At 39.2% G+C, this 7,500-nt stretch overlaps 2 protein-coding genes across 2 annotated transcripts in view; one reads left to right on the forward strand and one right to left on the reverse strand.

Annotated features, from left to right (window-relative positions):
- Positions 1–7,500, reverse strand: part of LOC309494367 (uncharacterized protein) — a 154,875-nt gene that overhangs the window by 102,686 nt on the left and 44,689 nt on the right. The gene's annotated exons all lie outside the window — the stretch shown is intronic.
- The window catches only part of LOC309494781 (uncharacterized protein), a 95,706-nt gene that overhangs the window by 39,836 nt on the left and 48,370 nt on the right, over positions 1–7,500 (forward strand). The gene's annotated exons all lie outside the window — the stretch shown is intronic.

The following is a 7,500-nucleotide window of genomic DNA, read 5'->3' on the forward strand; positions in this document are numbered from 1 at the left end:
GTGGTGGTGGGCATAGATAGATAGATAGATAGATAGATAGATAGATAGATAGATAGATAGATAGATAGATAGATAGATAGATAGATAGATAGATAGATAGATAGATAGATAGATAGAGTCCTTCCAATTGAAGGGGGTCGTGGTGGGCATAGATAGATAGATAGATAGATAGATAGATAGATAGATAGAGTCCTTCCAAGTGAAGGAGGTGGTGGTGGGGATAGATAGATAGAGTCCTTCCAAGTGAAGGAGGTGGTGGTGGGCATAGATAGATAGATAGAGTCCTTCCAAGTGAAGGAGGTGGTGGTGGGCATAGATAGATAGATAGATAGATAGATAGATAGATAGATAGATAGATAGATAGATAGATAGATAGATAGATAGATAGATAGATAGATAGATAGATAGATAGATAGAGTCCTTCCAAGTGAAGGAGGTGGTGGTGGGCATAGATAGATAGATAGATAGAGTCCTTCCAAGTGAAGGAGGTGGTGGTGGGGATAGATAGATAGATAGATAGATAGATAGATAGATAGATAGATAGATAGATAGATAGATAGATAGAGTCCTTCCAAGTGAAGGGGGTCGTGGTGGGCATAGATAGATAGATAGATAGATAGATAGATAGATAGATAGATATATAGATAGATAGATAGATAGAGTCCTTCCAAGTGAAGGAGGTGGTGGTGGGGATAGATAGATAGATAGAGTCCTTCCAAGTGAAGGAGGTGGTGGTGGGCATAGATAGATAGATAGATAGATAGATAGATAGATAGATAGATAGATAGATAGATAGATAGATAGAGTCCTTCCAATTGAAGGGGGTCGTGGTGGGCATAGATAGATAGATAGATAGATAGATAGATAGATAGATAGATAGATAGATAGATAGATAGATAGATAGATAGATAGATAGAGTCCTTCCAAGTGAAGGAGGTGGTGGTGGGGATAGATAGATAGAGTCCTTCCAAGTGAAGGAGGTGGTGGTGGGCATAGATAGATAGATAGAGTCCTTCCAAGTGAAGGAGGTGGTGGTGGGCATAGATAGATAGATAGATAGATAGATAGATAGATAGATAGATAGATAGATAGATAGATAGATAGAGTCCTTCCAAGTGAAGGAGGTGGTGGTGGGGATAGATAGATAGATAGATAGATAGATAGATAGATAGATAGATAGATAGATAGATAGATAGATAGATAGATAGATAGATAGATAGATAGAGTCCTTCCAAGTGAAGGAGGTGGTGGTGGGCATAGATAGATAGATAGATAGATAGATAGATAGATAGATAGATAGATAGATAGATAGATAGATAGAGTCCTTCCAAGTGAAGGGGGTCGTGGTGGGCATAGATAGATAGATAGATAGATAGATAGATAGATAGATAGATAGATAGATAGATAGATAGATAGATAGATAGATAGATAGATAGATAGATAGATAGATAGATAGATAGATAGAGTCCTTCCAAGTGAAGGAGGTGGTGGTGGGCATAGATAGATAGATAGATAGATAGATAGATAGATAGATAGATAGATAGATAGATAGATAGATAGATAGATAGATAGATAGATAGATAGATAGATAGATAGATAGAGTCCTTCCAAGTGAAGGAGGTGGTGGTGGGCATAGATAGATAGATAGATAGATAGATAGATAGATAGATAGATAGATAGATAGATAGAGTCCTTCCAAGTGAAGGAGGTGGTGGTGGGGATAGATAGATAGATAGATAGATAGATAGATAGATAGATAGATAGATAGATAGATAGATAGATAGATAGATAGATAGATAGATAGAGTCCTTCCAAGTGAAGGAGGTGGTGGTGGGGATAGATAGATAGATAGATAGATAGATAGATAGATAGATAGATAGATAGATAGATAGATAGATAGATAGATAGATAGATAGATAGATAGAGTCCTTCCAAGTGAAGGAGGTGGTGGTGGGGATAGATAGATAGAGTCCTTCCAAGTGAAGGAGGTGGTGGTGGGCATAGATAGATAGATAGATAGATAGATAGATAGATAGATAGATAGATAGATAGATAGATAGATAGATAGATAGATAGATAGATAGATAGATAGATAGATAGATAGAGTCCTTCCAAGTGAAGGAGCTGGTGGTGGGCATAGATAGATAGATAGATAGATAGATAGATAGATAGATAGATAGATAGATAGATAGATAGATAGATAGATAGATAGATAGATAGATAGAGTCCTTCCAAGTGAAGGAGGTGGTGGTGGGCATAGATAGATAGATAGATAGATAGATAGATAGATAGATAGATAGATAGATAGATAGATAGATAGATAGATAGATAGATAGATAGATAGATAGATAGATAGATAGATAGAGTCCTTCCAAGTGAAGGGGGTCGTGGTGGGCATAGATAGATAGATAGATAGATAGATAGATAGATAGATAGATAGATAGATAGATAGATAGATAGATAGATAGATAGAGTCCTTCCAAGTGAAGGAGGTGGTGGTGGGGATAGATAGATAGATAGAGTCCTTCCAAGTGAAGGAGGTGGTGGTGGGCATAGATAGATAGATAGATAGATAGATAGATAGATAGATAGATAGATAGATAGATAGATAGATAGATAGATAGATAGATAGATAGATAGATAGATAGATAGAGTCCTTCCAATTGAAGGGGGTCGTGGTGGGCATAGATAGATAGATAGATAGATAGATAGATAGATAGATAGATAGATAGAGTCCTTCCAAGTGAAGGAGGTGGTGGTGGGGATAGATAGATAGAGTCCTTCCAAGTGAAGGAGGTGGTGGTGGGCATAGATAGATAGATAGAGTCCTTCCAAGTGAAGGAGGTGGTGGTGGGCATAGATAGATAGATAGATAGATAGATAGATAGATAGATAGATAGATAGATAGATAGATAGATAGATAGATAGATAGATAGATAGATAGATAGATAGAGTCCTTCCAAGTGAAGGAGGTGGTGGTGGGCATAGATAGATAGATAGATAGAGTCCTTCCAAGTGAAGGAGGTGGTGGTGGGGATAGATAGATAGATAGATAGATAGATAGATAGATAGATAGATAGATAGATAGATAGATAGATAGATAGATAGATAGATAGATAGATAGAGTCCTTCCAAGTGAAGGGGGTCGTGGTGGGCATAGATAGATAGATAGATAGATAGATAGATAGATAGATATATAGATAGATAGATAGATAGAGTCCTTCCAAGTGAAGGAGGTGGTGGTGGGGATAGATAGATAGATAGAGTCCTTCCAAGTGAAGGAGGTGGTGGTGGGCATAGATAGATAGATAGATAGATAGATAGATAGATAGATAGATAGATAGATAGATAGATAGATAGAGTCCTTCCAATTGAAGGGGGTCGTGGTGGGCATAGATAGATAGATAGATAGATAGATAGATAGATAGATAGATAGATAGATAGATAGATAGATAGATAGATAGATAGATAGATAGAGTCCTTCCAAGTGAAGGAGGTGGTGGTGGGGATAGATAGATAGAGTCCTTCCAAGTGAAGGAGGTGGTGGTGGGCATAGATAGATAGATAGAGTCCTTCCAAGTGAAGGAGGTGGTGGTGGGCATAGATAGATAGATAGATAGATAGATAGATAGATAGATAGATAGATAGATAGATAGATAGATAGATAGATAGAGTCCTTCCAAGTGAAGGAGGTGGTGGTGGGGATAGATAGATAGATAGATAGATAGATAGATAGATAGATAGATAGATAGATAGATAGATAGATAGATAGATAGATAGATAGATAGATAGATAGAGTCCTTCCAAGTGAAGGAGGTGGTGGTGGGCATAGATAGATAGATAGATAGATAGATAGATAGATAGATAGATAGATAGATAGATAGATAGATAGATAGATAGAGTCCTTCCAAGTGAAGGGGGTCGTGGTGGGCATAGATAGATAGATAGATAGATAGATAGATAGATAGATAGATAGATAGATAGATAGATAGATAGATAGATAGAGTCCTTCCAAGTGAAGGAGGTGGTGGTGGGCATAGATAGATAGATAGATAGATAGATAGATAGATAGATAGATAGATAGATAGATAGATAGATAGATAGATAGATAGATAGATAGATAGATAGATAGATAGATAGATAGATAGATAGAGTCCTTCCAAGTGAAGGAGGTGGTGGTGGGCATAGATAGATAGATAGATAGATAGATAGATAGATAGATAGATAGATAGATAGATAGATAGAGTCCTTCCAAGTGAAGGAGGTGGTGGTGGGGATAGATAGATAGATAGATAGATAGATAGATAGATAGATAGATAGATAGATAGATAGATAGATAGATAGATAGATAGATAGATAGATAGATAGATAGATAGATAGAGTCCTTCCAAGTGAAGGAGGTGGTGGTGGGGATAGATAGATAGATAGATAGATAGATAGATAGATAGATAGATAGATAGATAGATAGATAGATAGATAGATAGATAGATAGAGTCCTTCCAAGTGAAGGAGGTGGTGGTGGGGATAGATAGATAGAGTCCTTCCAAGTGAAGGAGGTGGTGGTGGGCATAGATAGATAGATAGATAGATAGATAGATAGATAGATAGATAGATAGATAGATAGATAGATAGATAGATAGATAGATAGATAGATAGATAGATAGATAGATAGAGTCCTTCCAAGTGAAGGAGCTGGTGGTGGGCATAGATAGATAGATAGATAGATAGATAGATAGATAGATAGATAGATAGATAGATAGATAGATAGATAGATAGATAGATAGATAGATAGATAGATAGATAGATAGAGTCCTTCCAAGTGAAGGAGGTGGTGGTGGGCATAGATAGATAGATAGATAGATAGATAGATAGATAGATAGATAGATAGATAGATAGATAGATAGATAGATAGATAGATAGATAGATAGATAGATAGATAGATAGAGTCCTTCCAAGTGAAGGAGGTTGTGACACTGTCACACATGACACATGTTTTAACCACTCTATATATTATAATGATTTTATGTATATTAGAGTTTTAATAGGTGTGGCGAGGGGGGAGTGGTTTTGCGGAGTCTGTAGCGGGAGAGAGAGGACGGAGCAGAGCGGAGCGTAAGTAGGTCAAGTGCAGATGATGAACACCTGTGTCTGATTTCAGTAATTGGCGTGGAGAGACCGGATATAAGCCGGCGTGCGGGAGAGAGGGGGAGAGAGAGACGAGCTGGGACCTCGTGTGCATGTACATGTGGCTGTGCTTGTGCACGGTGAATGCACTTTGTGTGCACCTTTTGTTTTACCCCTTTGAGAAAATGAAAAGAAGCTGATCAAGAGTCATCGAAAGAATATTCTGAGTTATTGTGTTTTGTGGCTGTGCTTGTGCACGGTGAATGCACTTTGTGTGCACCTTTTGTTTTACCCCTTTGAGAAAATGAAAAGAATATTCTTTCGATGACTCTTGATCAGCTTCTGAGTTATTGTGTTTTGTGGCTGTGCTTGTGCACGGTGAATGCACTTTGTGTGCACCTTTTGGTTTACCCCTTTGAGAAAAGTGAATAAATGGAGTGTCCCAGCTCAAGCCGACCCCTGTCTTCTTCCTTCCTCACCATTACTGAACTGAACCTCATCACACTGGTGCCGAAACCCGGGAAGGAAGAAGATCGCCGCCGCCATGCAGTCCCCGCCAGGTACGCCAATTACTGAAATCAGACACAGGTGTTCATCATCTGCACTTGACCTACTTACGCTCCGTTCTGCTCCGTCCTCTCTCTCCCGCTACAGACTCCGCAAAACCACGCCCCCCTCGCCACAATAGGTATACATGTTGTCTTAGTCATTTTAATCCATTTTATTCCACTTATTTGTTTTGATGTGTGTATGTCTTTTAACCATTCTGGGTCTGCAGGAAATGGCCAGCATAAAGGAAGCAGCATGGCAAACAAGCGGGGTCTCTATCAAGACGACCAAAACTGGATTGAGGAGTTTCTTTTAAGGACTTTCCATTCCAGCAAACCTCATCACTTTTCTGGGATTATCACTACAGTTGGATTGTATATACACCGGTGGACACTTACACATTGGGACTTAGATAGATAGATAGATAGATAGATAGATAGATAGATAGATAGATAGATAGATAGATAGATAGATAGATAGATAGATAGATAGATAGATAGATAGATAGAGTCCTTCCAAGTGAAGGAGGTGGTGGTGGGCATAGATAGATAGAGTCCTTCCAAGTGAAGGAGGTGGTGGTGGGCATAGATAGATAGAGTCCTTCCAAGTGAAGGAGGTGGTGGTGGGCATAGATAGATAGAGTCCTTCCAAGTGAAGGAGGTGGTGGTGGGCATAGATAGATAGATAGATAGATAGAGTCCTTCCAAGTGAAGGAGGTGGTGGTGGGCATAGATAGATAGATAGATAGAGTCCTTCCAAGTGAAGGAGGTGGTGGTGGGCATAGATAGATAGATAGATAGATAGATAGATAGATAGATAGATAGATAGATAGATAGATAGAGTCCTTCCAAGTGAAGGAGGTGGTGGTGGGCATAGATAGATAGAGTCCTTCCAAGTGAAGGAGGTGGTGGTGGGCATAGATAGATAGAGTCCTTCCAAGTGAAGGAGGTGGTGGTGGGCATAGATAGATAGAGTCCTTCCAAGTGAAGGAGGTGGTGGTGGGCATAGATAGATAGAGTCCTTCCAAGTGAAGGAGGTGGTGGTGGGCATAGATAGATAGAGTCCTTCCAAGTGAAGGAGGTGGTGGTGGGCATAGATAGATAGATAGATAGAGTCCTTCCAAGTGAAGGAGGTGGTGGTGGGCATAGATAGATAGATAGATAGAGTCCTTCCAAGTGAAGGAGGTGGTGGTGGGCATAGATAGATAGATAGATAGAGTCCTTCCAAGTGAAGGAGGTGGTGGTGGGCATAGATAGATAGATAGATAGATAGATAGAGTCCTTCCAAGTGAAGGAGGTGGTGGTGGGCATAGATAGATAGATAGATAGATAGATAGATAGATAGATAGATAGATAGATAGATAGATAGATAGATAGATAGATAGATAGAGTCCTTCCAAGTGAAGGAGGTGGTGGTGGGCATAGATAGATAGATAGATAGAGTCCTTCCAAGTGAAGGAGGTGGTGGTGGGCATAGATAGATAGATAGATAGAGTCCTTCCAAGTGAAGGAGGTGGTGGTGGGCATAGGTAGATAGATAGATAGATAGATAGATAGATAGATAGATAGATAGATAGATAGATAGATAGATAGAGTCCTTCCAAGTGAAGGAGGTGGTGGTGGGCATAGATAGATAGATAGATAGATAGATAGAGTCCTTCCAAGTGAAGGAGGTGGTGGTGGGCATAGATAGATAGATAGATAGATAGATAGAGTCCTTCCAAGTGAAGGAGGTGGTGGTGGGCATAGATAGATAGATAGATAGATAGATAGAGTCCTTCCAAGTGAAGGAGGTGGTGGTGGGCATAGATAGATAGATAGATAGATA

The sequence above is a fragment of the Leuciscus leuciscus genome (assembly GCF_965113295.1).
Source record: "Leuciscus leuciscus genome assembly, chromosome: 3".
Lineage (NCBI taxonomy): Eukaryota > Metazoa > Chordata > Actinopteri > Cypriniformes > Leuciscidae > Leuciscus > Leuciscus leuciscus.